Here is a 15370-nt window from a genome sequence, read left to right on the forward strand (position 1 = left end):
TGATTTTCTTGCAGGGGGAAGGATTGGTAGAGACAACTATGAGCCATCTTACTCTGCCCCTCTTCCCTCACTTAACTTTACTTCCTAAGAGCCTGTTTCCAAATACAATCACATAGGGTGTTAGGGCTCCAAGTATGAATTTTGGGGAGACACAATTTAGTTTATAGCATTTGGACTTGGTGGGGGGAGAGAGAGAGAACATTAACAGGAAGTTCACAGTGTAAGCAACAGTATGGAGGTGGGAAAGTTCAGCTCATGGATAGTAAAAATTGATCCAATTTAGCAGGGCCCACAGGGAGATGTGGTGGAGTGGTGAGAGGTGGGCTGGTGAGAGGTGAGCCACATCAAAAGAACCTTGAATGCCAGGCTGAGGTGGAAGGCATTTCCTGTTGTGTAGAAGGTGCCATGAGGTGGTGGGGAGGGCAACACGATGAAAGGATATTTGGGAGGATGGATCTGGCATCAGTGATGGCTGGGGGTAAAGAATAAACAAAGCTGGAGGCCGGGAAACTGGACATATGGCCCAGAGTTCAGGTGTAGGCTGTTCAAAAGCAGTTTCCACACTGAGTTCCAATGTGGATCCAAGCATGCAGTGGGTAGACAATGTGGAAAAGCAAAACCATTCCCTTCCCATTACCACACAGTTTCCCAGCTGAGCTCATCACCACAGTCCTACAAATCAGACAGTCAAACTACCCCAAACTCTGTCCCTAGAAGCTGTGGCCCACAGGGAGCCCTTATCCAGCTACAGCCCAAGGACACTGCAGCCTGAGCAGGACTGCACCTGTTCCCTCCCAGGAGCCTCATCTCTGTCTAGCCAGGCTTTGATTTCAAATGCCCTCAGCTTTGACTTTGAAATCTGTTGGGTGAGATTCATGAGAGCTCTGGCCTTCTTTGGGTTAGGGATTTTTAAATAGTTTTTTCAAGCAGGTAGTAGATCAACTCTACCTGCTTACTTCTGTGTGCATCTCTTGTTCCCTGGCCCCAGATCTTTTTCCTTGGTTTATCCTCTCATTGTGTTGCAGCACAGCTTCCAGTGGCTTCCAGAGAAAGAATGAATGGAAGCCAAGCTTTCTGACCCTCATGAATTTTAGGATGTCATTGTTCTACCGCAACTCCTGATTAGTAGTTTGACTGGATGTAATGCTGTAATTTAAATGTAACTTCTCCTCACATTGGGAAATATTGCTCTATTACTTTCTAGTTCCCAGTGTTGTTGGGAAGAAGTTGGTGTCATGCAGAGTCTTGGCTCTTTACATATGACGTGACTTTTCTCTCTGGAAGATTTTAGGATTTTCTCTCTTTGGGTTCTTGGAATTTCCCAATGATATGCCTTGTTGTAGGTCTTTCTTCGTTCACTGTGCTACTCACTTGGTAGACTCTTGAACTAGAAAATTATGTGCTTCTATTGCAGGAAGCCACCAGCAGGTTCATGTAAGCTGGGTAATTGCATTCTTTTCTTCCAAGGACAGAGGTATCAAGGCCCTGGGAACCTTATAAGTGGATGTAGGGAAAGGGGGCCTGAGGTGAATCCAACAAAGCTGCAGCACCCACTGAGCTCATGTCCCAGGGCTAGGTTCTGCCTGAGGACAATAGACATGGGTGAGGCCCACTTCCTGCCCAGTCCCATAGTTGGGCTCAGGACACACATGGTCCAGGAGGCCCCGGGTTACATTTACATGCACCTACCTGTATGCAGCATTCAGTGAGCCACAGGACAACTTAGGGAAGGGGGCAGCTCCAGAGAGCAGGATAGGAGGTAGATAAATAATCATGGGATGTGGAGTGGCCTTGTGGGGAAGGGGCAAAGGTAGGGCTGTGTGTGTGTGTGTGTGTGTGTGTGTGTGTGTGTGTGTGTGAGATGCATATTGGGAAAATGGAGAGAACATTTTGTCTGCCCCCTTTTCTGGGCACTGCACCCCTTTTCTCATGAATAGTTTTTCTTCCCATGATGGACTGAAAGTCTCTGTCTCCTCCAAATTCCTATGTTGAAGCCCTAACCCTCTGCATGGCTGTATTTGGAGATGAGGCCTCTAAGAAGTCATTAAGGTTAAATGAGGTCCTAAGGGTGGGGCTCTGATTCAGTAGAATTAGTGTCCTTATAAGTCGAGACATCAGAGAGTGCCCTCACTCACTCTCTCTGCACAAATACAAAGAAGAGGTCACGTGAGCACACAATATGGCAGCCACCTACGGGACAAGAGAAGAGGTCTCAGAATGAAATCTACCTTGCTGGTAGTTTGTTCTTGGATTCCCCAGCCTCCAGAACTGTGAGAAATAAATGTTTGTGGTTTAAGGCACCCAGTGTGTGGTATTTTGGCATGGCACACTGAAGTAATACATCTCCCCACCCTACTTCAAACACATGACACTAGAGGGCTTGGCAGTTTGTGTCCCAGCTACCCAGCCAACCCAGACCAGACCAAGCAGAAACTTTTTTCTGGAATTTTCTGAATCGGAACTAATGGAGGGGAGTCCCGTCCTTTCTTGGGGTCAAAACCAGGATGATGGAAGCCTCGTACTGCCAGCAGTCTGACTCCAACCTTGTGGGGAAAGTTGCTCTGAGATCACAAAACTGATCTGCAGACTGAGGTGGAAACGGACACAAGGGAAGGAGCCTGCAGATCCTAACAGTGCTGGTGACTCTGAGTCCAGGTATTCCTGAGACCCAACTGTTCCCTGTTCTGCCCATGGCTAACTTACTGACCAATGAGCTTCCCCTCTTGCCTAAGCCAACTCAAGTGAATTTTCTGTCACTCACCCCCAAAGAGGCCTGACTGCAATGGCAGGGCAAGGCAGGGCTGGGCTGGCTGGGGCAGAGGACGGTGTGGGTGGAATCAGCAGTGACAGGCAACCAGGAAGTGCAGTTATCGCGTGGACTCCATGAGGTCTTCCTCCAACCCCAACTGTGAGCAAGGCTGGACTCATAAGCTCAGTAGGTCAGAGCGAGGGATTTGGTCAGAGGTGCCATGCTCGGGGCTATCTTTCTATGAGCCAGACTCTTGTCATCAAAGGCTTTGCCATCAGAGATAGTTTTAGTCATATCTTGGGTTCACTTGATCAATTGCTGTTCTGCTACTTGCAGGATCTTTACTCTAGGCTGTCCCACATGGGTGGGAGACTAAAGGCTGTATACACGAGAATACACTGATCTGGGAGCACTCTCAGGATTTAATGACTTGGCAAGGACACCTCGGGCTCTAACACACTGCTGGAGTGGCTCCTTGAAATGTGGATGGAACAGTTGCTGCAGTGAATTAGGTGTAGATTATAGAACTGCATTGGCAAAGCATCAGAGAAGCTGGAAAGTACAGGGAGGTAGGAATGTTGAAATGGTTCGTTATATACCAGCAGATTCAGAATCCACCACTTGCCTATGTGCCCTTGGTGGCCTCACAGGAACTCCCCTCTCTAGGCTAACAAGGAAGGCACTAGTGAGAAGGGCACCTGAATCTTTCAGAGACTCAGTGGCACTATCCTTTGTAGGCCAGGATCGACAAGAGGAGATGCTGCCATGAGACCAGGCTTCATGGTGTCAGTGGGAATGGTGGAAGGCAAGAACAGCAGATGCCAGGTGGTGGCAGGAAACAACAACAACGAGATCTGGCCCGCAGAAGGCTGCAACACAAAATCGCAACCATCCGGTTGTCATTTCTCTGTCACTAAATATGCAACTGATATGAGTATGCGTAGAAGCTAACAGAGCTCTCACTTTACTCCCTGACCTGTGGGTATGAGCCCCTATAGTATGGAGAGCCCAGGGGAAGTCTCTGAAATTCCCTCTCCCCACTTCCAGGAGCAACGCAGTATTCCAGGTGGAATCACAGAGATTTATCACCTCCCTCAACTGTGACCGCCACCTTATGGTAGTATTCTTACATTTTCCCACCTGTCCCTTGTGCTATTCTTGTCATCATTTTACTTCCACATGTTATAAACCCAACAGTATGTTACTAGTTTTGCCTCAATGATTTCTAGACATCAAAAAATGAGAAAATAGGATCTTTTCAATTTATCCATGTATTTATGATGTCAGTGGTCTCCATTCCTTTGTGTAGATCCAAATTTCTATCTAGTGTCCTTTTTCTTCTGACCAAAGAGCTGCTTTTAACACTTCTCAGAGTGTAGGCCTGCCGGTGATCAGCGTGGCTTTTGTGTGAAAAAGTCTTTATCTTTTCTTCATAAAAGTTTTTGAAAACTTTTTTTTCTTTTCTTTTCCTTTGTTTTGTTTTCTTTTCTTTTCTTTCCTTTTCTTTTGTCTGGAGATGAGGCCTCACTATATTGCCCAGGCTAGTCTCAAACTCCTGGCCTCAGACAATCCTCCTGCCTCGGCCTCCCAAAGTGCTGGGGTGATTACAGGCATGAGCCACCACACTTGGCCTCACTGACTTTAACTGCTTTTAATCCCGTATCTGCACAGTTGACTTTTTCATCTCTAGTAATACTTTTTTGTTTTATTTTGAGACAAGGTCTCACCGTGTTGCCCAGGCTGGAGTACAGTGGTGCAATCACAGCTTACTGAAAGCTTGACCTCCTGTGTTCAGGTGATCCTCCTGCCTCAGCCTCCTGAGTAACTGGGACTACAGGTTCATGCCACCATGCCTGGCTAATTTTTAAATTACTTATAGAGATAGGTCTCCTTACATTGCCCAGGCTGGTCTTGAACTCCTGGGCTCAAGGAATCCTTATGTCTAAGCCTCCCAAAGTGCTGGGATTACAGGTGTGAGCTACCACACCCAGCCCGTGAGTTTTTTTTTTTTTTTTTAATATATCTTCCATTTCTCTGTTCTCATCATGTTCAGATTTTTCTAGCCTTCTTGAACATACGGAACATATTTATAATATATTTTTTAACATCCGTATCTACTAATTACATCATCTCTGGGGCCTATTTCCATTGATTGATTTCTCGCCTGGCTCTAGGCTCTAGTTTGCCTTTTTTTTTTTTTTTTTTTTTTTTTTTTTTTGATAGGGTCTTACTCTGTAACCCGGCTGGAGTGCAGTAGTGTGACCTCACCTCGCTGCAGTCTGTCTCCTTGGGTTCAAGTGATTCTTATGTCTCAGCCTCCCAAGTAGCCGGGACTACAGTTGGGTACCACCACTCCCAGCTAATTTTTGTATTGTTAGTGGAGACAGGATTTAGCCATGTTGGCCAGGCTGGCTTTGAACTCCTGGCCTCAGGCAATCTGCACCCCTCGGCCTCCAAAGTGCTGGGATTACAGGCATGAGCCACTGTGCCTGGCCATTGCCTGGTGATTTTTTTATTGACTGGTAGACATTGTGCTTTTGTGTTGTGATTGTTGGATTTTGTTTTCCTTTAAATAGTGTGGGACTCTGTTCCAGCACTAGTTACTTGAAATAAGTTGGATCTATCAAGATTTGCTTTCAATCTTTGTTTGGACAGTTTCAGAGAAGCCTTTACTCCAGTGCTCATTTAGCCCCACTATTAAGGCAATACTTTTCTAAGGCTTCCTTTCCATTTCCTAAGTGTTATGAGGTGTTTTCATTCTGACCAGTGAAAATATGAGTTATCTCTAGCCTGTTGTGAGCTCTGGGAATTCTTCAGTCTGCTTTCTGGCGGTTCTTTCCCTGGGTCCTTTCTTCTCACATGTCCATATCAGCCCTTTGCCAAGGGCTTGAGGGTATCTTCCATAGGTCTCCAGAGCACACGCGTTCTCTTCTCCCACCTCCTCCGTGGTACTCTACCTCACAAATTCTACCGGCCTTGAAGACCTTCCCAAGCTCTGATCTCTGTCTCCTCAATCCACCACGACCACTGGACTTTGGATTCCCCTCCCTGTGCTGGAGCCTGTAATTGCTTCCGAGGGTGAACACTGTAGGGTTCACCTTCTTTTAGGGATTATACTTCTGCTCGACCGTTCTCCAATGTCTGAAAACTATTGTTTTATATATTTTGTTCCATTTTTCTAGTTATTAAAGGTTGGAGGCAAATCTGGTCCCTGTTAACAATCAGGGCCACAGGTAGAGGTTGCAGGATGTTGTTTACATCCATATCTTTTTTTTTTTTTTTTTTGAGACAGGATCTCGTTCTGTAACCCCAAGTGGCACTATCTGAGCTCACTGCCACCTCCACTTCATGGCCTGAAGAGATCCTTCCACCTCAGCTTCCCAAAGTGCTGGGATTACAGGTGTGAGCCGCTGCACCCAGCCTAAAATTGTATCTTTCTTATTAACAGGGAAGTTAAACATTTTATCCTGTGTGTCAGCAGCATTTGCATTTCTTTTTCTTTGAACTTTATTTTTCCCGTTTGAACTTTCCATTTTTCTTAGAATTGTTGGTCTTTGTCTTCTCTACTTTTAGAATAGAATGAATATGATATTAATAGTACTTCAAATTGTGGCCACGATGGAGTACCTGTATTGATGATAGTCTCCCAGCATAAACAACTACAAAGCTGTGCAAAGTACATCAAGAAATTGTCTTCAGGCATTGGGCAATAGGCAGTTCCAGGTACAATCTGTGAGAAGGGAATCACATGAAGGGACTGCTACATTTTTCTGGTGGAGAAAGTTTCCAAACCCTCAAGGATAGCATGAGGAAACAGAGTCCAGGCCGAAAGGATCAGTGTTGTTTGGTGGAGGAAACAGAGACTGCTGCTCAGGGCTGCTAAAATGTATGTGGCAGAGTATCAGAAAGGATGGAGTTGCAGAGAAGGAGCCCCAGAAATCTTATAGAGTTTGCTGCAAGTCCTTGGCCAAATCTCACACTATGAATGTGTGGATTGAGACTCTGCAAGGCCCAGCGCAGAACAGCCAATGGGGAGCTGAAAGCTAAACAGCAATTTCAGTGGTCACAGAGTGCTGGAGACACATCTGAATTCTGGTTCAGCCAGTGTCCACTCTTGGAATCTCAGGCCTCGATGAATATCCCAGATACTCCCAGGAGGGCCTAGAAGGCCATGCCTTGGGATTAAGGAAGATACCCCAGGAATAAGGGCAAAACTGAACAACAGCTCACCCTAACAAAACCTAAAATGTAGTCTGACACACATGATCAAGTTAACCCATCAGTAATTTAATTCCCTGCCAAAACAAAACTCAACACCAGAGCAGGATAACATAATCCACATCTCTACAATGAAGGTTCACAACATCCAACAGCTCAAGAAATACTGACTACATGTGTGAAAAAGAGAGAAAATGTATCCTAAAATTAAGAGAAAACCAGTCAATACAAACAGACCCACCATGCATGGAGGCTCATGCCTGTAATCCCAGCACTTTGGGAGGCCAAGGCAGGTAGATCACTTGAGCTCAAGACTTTGAGATCAGCCTGGGCAACATGGCAAAACCCCATCTCTACTAAAACTTCAAAAATGAGTTGGGTGTGGGGGTGTGCAGGGGTCCGTAACCCCCAGGCTGTGGACTGTACCAGTCGGTGACCTGTTAGGAACCAGGCTGCACAGCAGGAGGTGAGTGGTGGGTAGTGAGCGTTACTGCCTGAGCTCCGCCCCCCGTCAGATCAGCAGGCATTAGATTCTCACAGGAACGTGAACCCTAATGTGAACTGCACATGCGAGGGCTCTAGGTTTCACACTCTTTATGAGAACCTAATGCCTGATGATCTGAAGTGGAACAGTTTCATACCATAAACACCGCCCCCAACCCCGTCTGTGGAAAAATTGTCTTCCACAAAACCAGTCAGGACTGCTGGTGGCTTGTCCCTGTGGTCCCAGGTAGTTGGAAGGCTGAGGTGAAAGGATGGCTTGAGCCTGGGAGGTGGAGGTTGCAGTGAGTTGAGATCATGCCACTGCACTCCAGCCTGGACAACAGAGTGAGATCTTATCTCAAAGAAACAAACAAAAGGGCCGGGCATGGTGGCTCACACCTGTAATCCCAGCACTTTGGGAGGCTGAGGCAGGCAGATCACCTGAGGTCGGAAATTCAAGACCAGCCACATGAGGTGGAGGTTGCAGTGAGCCAAGATGGCACCATTTTACTCCAGCCTGGGCTACAAGAGTGAAACTCCATCTCAAAAAACAAAACAAAACAAAACAAAAAAGCCATGAATGGCTCACATATTGAAATTAGCAGGCAAGAGCTTTAAAGTAACTACATACATACATTTAAGAATTTAGAGAGGGCCGGGCGTGGTGGCTCAAGCCTGTAATACCAACACTTTGGGAGACTGAGTCGGGTGGATCACGAGGTCAGGAGATCGAGACCATCCTGGCTAACACCGTGAAACCCCGTCTCTACTAAAAAAGAAATACAAAAAACTAGCCAGGCGAGGTGGTGGGCTCCTGTAGTCCCAGCTACTCGGGAGGCTGAGGCAGGAGAATGACGTAGACCCGGGAGGCAGAGCTTGCAGTGAGCTGAGATCCGGCCACACTGCACTCCAGCCTGGGCGACAGAGTGAGACTCCATCTCAAAAAAAAAAAAAAAAAAAAAAAAAATTTAGAGAAATATCAACACCTGTGAAGATGGTGAAAAAAGAATTGAGAAAATAAGTTTCAGTATAAATGTGTCCTAAATATGCATGGTACATACTTAATAAAAAATAGTTTATTTTTTATCAGAAATCTAAATTTAACGGGGCATCCTATGTTTTATCTGGCATCTCTATACCAAAGGCAAACAGGAGAGAGTCCAGAGTCCTATCTTCCAGCAGGCAACCTAGCCTAGGCCAGGGCCTGCCGGGGGCAATTGGGCATTGGATGGGTTAGAAATGCCAGTCATTCAGTGTGCCAAAGGTTTGCCAGATCTGCATACAATCAACATTATTTTTATTCAATATTTTTGTCTAAAGCAACTTTAAAAATTTTAACCCTTTATTTGGAAATACAGATTCAGAGGAAATGTCAAAGATGGTACAAAGAGGTTTCATGGACTCCTCACTCAGTTTTCTCCAAAGGTTCTATTTTGTATAAATGTAGGACAGTATCGAACGATGTCATGTGTCTAGGTCTATGCCATTTTATCACATATGTAGACTCCTTTAACCACTGCTGCAATCAAGATACAGAACTGTTCCACCACCACAAAAATTCCCCTCCTGCTATTCCTCTACACTCATTCCAGGCTCTTTCCCTCCAGTATTCCTACTCCTGGCAACCACGAATCTGCTTTCTGTCTTTATAATCTTCCCACTTCAAGAACATTATAAAATGCAAAAATTATCCAGGCATGGTGGCACCAGCTTGTAGTTCCAGCTACGTGGGAGGCTAAGGCAGAAGAATCACTTGAACCTGGGAGGTGGAGGCTACAATGATCCTGCCATTGCAGTCCAGCCTGAGAGACAGGGTGAGACTCTCAATGAATGAATGAATGAATGAAGGCCTGGCACGGTGGCTCACACCTATAATCCCAGTGCTTTGGGAGGCCGAAGCAGTTGGAACTGTTGATGCCTGGAGTTTGGGACCAGCCTGGCCAACATGACAAAACCCTGTCTCTACTAAAAATACAAAAATTAGCCAGGCATGATGGTGTGCACCTATACTCCCAGCTACTTGGGAGACTGAGGCACAAGAATCACTTGAACCTGGGAGGCGGAGGCTGCAGTGAGCCAAGATCATGTCACTGCATTCCAATCTGGGCCACAGAGTGAGAGTTCATCTGAAAAACAAAATAAAACAAAACCAAACAAAGAAAAAAAGAACATTAAATAAATGGAATACACAGTAGGTGGCCTTTTGAGACTGGCTTTTTTTTTTTTTTCTACTCAGCAAATGCCCTTTGAGATCCATCCAAGTTGTGCATGTTCCTTTTTATTATTATTATTATTTTCTGTTTGAGATGGAGCCTCGCTCTGTCATCCAGGCTGGAATGCAGTGGCACAATCATAGCTTACTGCTGCCTCAAACTCCTGGGCTCAAGTGATCCTCCCACCTCAGCCTCCCAAAGTGCTGAAATTATAGGCCTGAGCTATGGAGCCCGTTTTTAAATCTTAATAAATATCTCCCCCTGGTCTGCTTCCGTGACTGACACACAGGCTGGCATCTTGTGCCCAGACAGACATGTTTCTGGACTTGGTTCCATTTGTTCTGATGGGTTCCTCCTTCTCAATGACCGTGCGTTACAGTATGTTGCTATTCTTACACGTTTCTATATAGACCTGAGGGTTAGTGTATTAATGTCAAAGTTCTACTGGTGTTTCGAGGCTGGGTGAAATGTCTGGGTTAATTTAGTTGTTGGCATCTTGACAATACAGGCTTTCTCTCTAGGAATGGTGATTCTGCCATGCAGGTTTTGCACATTCTGGTTTATTGCTCGGCTCGCTGCCACAGAGGGATGGCACTGCTCCACGTGCCATGCCCAAGAGATGTCCCACCTTATCTTTCTAATCAAGCTGAATTTTCTCAGCTGACAGCATATCATCAGTGCTGCGGGGACTCACTCCCTCCAACCCGAGATGAAGTGAGGCGGAGACTGTGGAGCAGATCCGTGCTGAGTGCATTCGTCCTTCCTGACCCGTACTGCTGCTGGCCGGGTCTGTGTCTGAGCCGTCAGAGGGCATTGATTTGGGGACAAGCTGGGGGCAGTGCTGGAGAGATGGCCCTCACCTCCCTTGGCTCCTCCTGTCCAGCCAACACTTGGCCACCAAAGGCCCCTGACTTTCAGGCCCTAGTCACCACTAACGGGGTGCTGCATGGAAACAAAGTGCAGGCCCAGAACCTGCAGTTCAGGTCACGCCTCCTTCCAGTCGAAGCCTCTATACCTCCCAAATGATTCCAGCCTCATTCCTCCATGGGCCAAATATCCTAAACAACGGCCTGGAAAGGGGATCTTTATCCGAGTGCCCAGAAAACACACACAGAAAGGCTCTGCATGCCCCCCATGGCCTGCCAGAGGTAAGAGCCTGCCCATCGAAATGCACAGTCCTGGTTCTTGCAATGAGGTGAGGAGTGGAGGAAGAAAAGGTCCATCTCATTCTTTCGTCAGGAACCTAAACTTGGAAAAGTCAGACACAGTAAATTTCTTAATCCTGATACTTTTATAACTGGTTACAGTGGAGTCACATGCACAACTGTTTTCTGACATCTTTCAACTGGCCACATAACACCTTGTAATTTATTTGTTTATTTTTATTTTCTAAGCCCAAGGGAGTGGCTCATGCCTGTAATCTCAACACTTTCAGAGGCTGAGGCAGGAAGACTGCTTGAGGCTAGGAGTTTGAGACCAGCCTGGGCAACATAGCAAGACCCCCATATGCAACAGAGAAAAACCCTGTCTCAAAATAATTTTTTTGAGTATAGTGGCATGATCACAGCTCACCATGGCCTCCAACTCCTGGGCTCAAGTGATACTCCCACCATAGCAGCTGGGACTCTAAGAGTGCACCACCACATCAGGCTGATGTTTTAATTTTTGGTAGAGATGCGGTCTCACTACATTGCCCAGGCTGGTCTTGAACTCCTGGCCTCAAGAGATCCTCCCAATGCGACCTCACAATGCACTGGGGTTACAGGCATGAACCGCCATGCAGCCCCTGCAAAATCTAACTGTTCTTCAGGCGCTTCTTTTGGACCTCCTAGCTAGACTGTCATTGGCAAATACTAGTTTATTATTTTCCCACATTTATGTTAATGGATTTCCCATGTTTTATTTGTCTAGACTAGGGTTTCTCAACAGCAGCACTATTGGTGTTTTGGGCTGGATAATTCTTTGTTATGGAGCTGTTTGTGCCTCGCAGGATATTTAGCAGCATCCCCAGACTCCGCCTGCTACGTGCCAGTAGCACTCCTCAGTGTGACAGCCAAAATGATTTCAGATATTGTCAAATATCCCCAGGGAGGCAAAGTCACCTCCAGTTGACAACTGCTGACCTAAAAACCTCTGGAACAATGTTAGATCATGGTAATGATAACACATACTGCTCCTGAGCTTAATGGGAATACCTCTAGCATCAAAGTATAGTAGTCCCTGTATACTACTCTCTGGGCTGTGATCAGCACACTGTATTAGTCCATTCTCATGCTGCTATGAAGAAATACCCAAAACTGGGTAATTTATAAAGAAAAAATGTTTAAGATGACTCAGTTCTGTATGGTTGGGGATGCCTCAGGAAACTTACAATTATAGCAGAAGACACCTCTTCACAGGGCAGCAGGAGAGAGAAGGGGAGCCGAGCAAAGGGGAAAGCCTGTTGTAAAACCATCAGGTCTCGTGAGAACTCACTCCCTATCGCGAGAACAGCATGGGAGAAACTGCTCCCATGAATCAGTTATCTCTACCTGGTCCTGCCCTTGACACGTGGGGATTATTGCATCTCAAGGTGAGATTTGGATGGGAACAGATCTAAACCATATCATACCCTTTATTTTAGCATACTGTATCAAAGCATAATTTTCTTTGTTCTTTTGTTGTTGTTGTTTGAGACAGAGTCTTGCTCTGGCTCTGGCTGGAGTGCAGTGGCATGATCTCAGCTCATGGCAACCTCCACCTCCTGGGTTTAAGGAATTCTTGTGCCTCAGCCTCCCAAGTAGCTGGAACTACACCCAGCTAATTTTAATTTTTTTTTTTTTTTTTTTTTTTAAAGTACACATAGGGTTCGACATGTTGGCCAGGCTGGTGTCAAACTCCTGGCCTCAAGTGATCCCACCACTTCAGCCTTCCAAAGTGCTGGGATTACATGCATGAGCCACTGCACCCAGCCTGAAGTATAATTTTCACAATGTGAAAGGCTTGACTTTCATACAAATAATGAAGGAATATGTATAAGATATTTTCTTTAATTTACAAGGGAGTCAGCAACACGGTGAAGCTAGTTCAAGGAGTGTTTTGAGAGACAGTGTCTGTAGTGCTCCAGGAAGGGCATTCCAAAATACGTTCTGAGGTAGAGACAAAACTTGTTAATATCCTAAAGGGAGGCTGGGCGTGGTGGCTCACACCTGTAATCCCAGAACTTTGGGAGGCCGAGGCAGGTGGATCACCTGAGGTCAGTTCAAGATCAGCCTGACCAATATGGTGAAACCCTGTCTCTACTAAAAATACAAAAATTATCCGGGCAAGGTGGTGGGCGCCTGTAGTCCCAGCTACTCAAGAGGCTGAGGCAGTAGAATCGCTTGAACCCGGGAGGCAGAGGCTACAGTGAGCCAAGATCATGCCACTGCACTCCAGCCTAGGTGACAGAGCAAGATTCTGACTCAAAAAAAAAAAAAAAAGTCGTATGGGAATAAAACTGTCCTCTTTGGGAGTTATCTTTTCTACTGGACAGAAATCTGTAAGTTAACATATGTACATATTCTCAAGTATATTCATAATATATTCTCTGGTATATTTCCGTACATTAGTGGTTTTGAAAGCATAGTCTCAAGTTGGAAGCATCAGCATCATCTGGGAACACAGACATGCAAGGCTCAGGCCCCACCTCAGACCTATTGAGTTAGAAACTCTGGTGTGGGGCCCAGCACGCCACCCACCTTTTAACATCATTTCTGAATTTAAATATTTTGTCTGTGTGATGTTAAATTTGCTGTTTTGTTTTTCAAATACACTTGAAATACATCTTCCTAATTTTCTTTTTAAATAAAAAATGATTTTCCAAATCTATCCATTCTTCTCTTCTTTAAGCTACTGATAGCATGGAACAAAAGTTGAGCCATTCTTACGTCTTTTTTTTTTTTTGAGACAAAGTCTCACTCTGTCACCCAGGCTGGAATGCAGTGGTGGAATCTCGGCTCACTGCAACCTCCACCTCCCAGGTTCCAGCGATTCTTGTGCCTCAGCCTCCCAAGTAGCCGGGATTACAGGTACCCAGCACCACGCCTTGCTACATTTTTTTTTTTTTTTTTTTTTTTAGTGGAGACAGGTTTTGCCATGTTGGCCATGCTGGTCTCCAACACCTGACCTCAGGTGATCTGCCTGCCTTGGCCTCACAAAGTGCTGGGATTACTGGCTTGAGCCACTGCACCCAGCATTTTTTTTTTCCTTTTTTTTTTGAGATGGTCTCCTTCTGTTGCTCAGGCTGGATGGAGTATAGTGGTGCCATCATGGCTCACTGCAGCTTCCACCTCCCAGGCTCAAGAGATCCTCTGACCTCAGCTTCTTAGGTAGCTGGGATGACATATGTGCACCAGCACACGTGGCTAATTTCTTTTTTTTTTCTGAGATGGAGTCTCACTCTTTTGCCCAGGCCGGACTGCAGTGGCGTTATCTCATTATCTCGGCTCACTGCAAGCTCCACCTCCCAGGTTCACATGCCTGGCTAATTTTTTGTATTTTTAGTGGAGACGGGGTTTCACCGTGTTAGCCAGGATGATCTCAATCTCCTGACTTCGTGATCCGCCCACCTCAGCCTCCCAAAGTGCTGGGATTACAGGCGTGAGCCACCGCACCCGGCCACAAGTGGCTAATTTTTTGTAGAGACTGGGGTCTCCCTATGTTGCCCAAGCTGGTCCAGAAATGCTGGGCTCAAGTGAGCCACTGGCTTTGGCCTCCCAAAGTCTTATGTTCTTAAAATTTTTCTTTGATATGATGAAGGATAGTCTAGTAACTTAACATACTTTTGTTTTCAACAGGCTAGCGCTTATGATTTGTAAAAGAACTCTTCAGAAATGAACTCAATTTTACCATGAATTGGGACACTTTCCATCTCTTTCTATTCTATAGAGCAGTTTACTTGTCATGAGCTCTGTCTTTTGAAAACTTGAAAGCCTGCAACAATCAAACCAGCTGCACCTGATGCATGGGAAGGGCATGGAATTGAGGAGAGAGCTCAAACTACGGTCAGCCCTCTGTATCCTCGGGTTCTGGATCCTTAGATTTAACCAACTGTGCATCAAAAATATTTGGAAAAAGTAAAACAATAAAAAACAAAAATTTACAAATACTTTGTAACAGGTATTTACAAAGCATTTACGTTGTATTAGGTTATAGTAATCTAGAGATGATTTAAAGTATACGGAAGGATGTGCATAGGTTATATGCAAATACTATGCTATATTATTATCAGCGATTTGAGCGTCTGTGAATTTTGGTATCTCTGGGGTCCTGGAACCAATATCCTGAGGTTACTAAGGGACGACTGTATTCAAGCTCTTCTTTGGTTATTAGTCTATTCTCTAATGTATTTTTGTTGTTGATTTGTCTTTTTGTTTTTGCCTCTTCAAATCAATGTCGGAAACTTAGTTGTTCTAAACTACCCATTAGCTCAAAGCTACCAGTAAGCAGACTACCACTGCAATCTAAGCAACCGATTTTTTTTTCCCCATCAGATTGGCAAGAATTAAGATAAGCCTCTATCGATGTTACAGCTGTAGGGAGTTTTCCTGAGCATGTTAATTATGACAGCCCTTTTTGCTAGGCACCTAGATGATTCATCAAAATGAAATGAAATCCCCACGCACTTAAAGAAGTTATCTGGTTTATTTCCTTATCTGGGTGCTGGTTATGTGAGGTCCACAGTTGA

General features: G+C 45.4%; 1 long non-coding RNA gene across 1 annotated transcript; it reads left to right on the forward strand.

Annotated features, from left to right (window-relative positions):
- Positions 1–12062: 12062 nt before the first annotated feature.
- Positions 12063–14789, forward strand: LOC141407215 (uncharacterized). Its single transcript, XR_012415144.1, has 2 exons — positions 12063–12235; positions 14481–14789. It is a non-coding gene; the product is annotated as an uncharacterized lncRNA (long non-coding RNA).
- The last annotated feature ends 581 nt before the right edge of the window (positions 14790–15370 follow it).

Source organism: Macaca fascicularis, chromosome 7 (genome assembly GCF_037993035.2).
Source record: "Macaca fascicularis isolate 582-1 chromosome 7, T2T-MFA8v1.1".
NCBI classification, from domain to species: domain Eukaryota; kingdom Metazoa; phylum Chordata; class Mammalia; order Primates; family Cercopithecidae; genus Macaca; species Macaca fascicularis.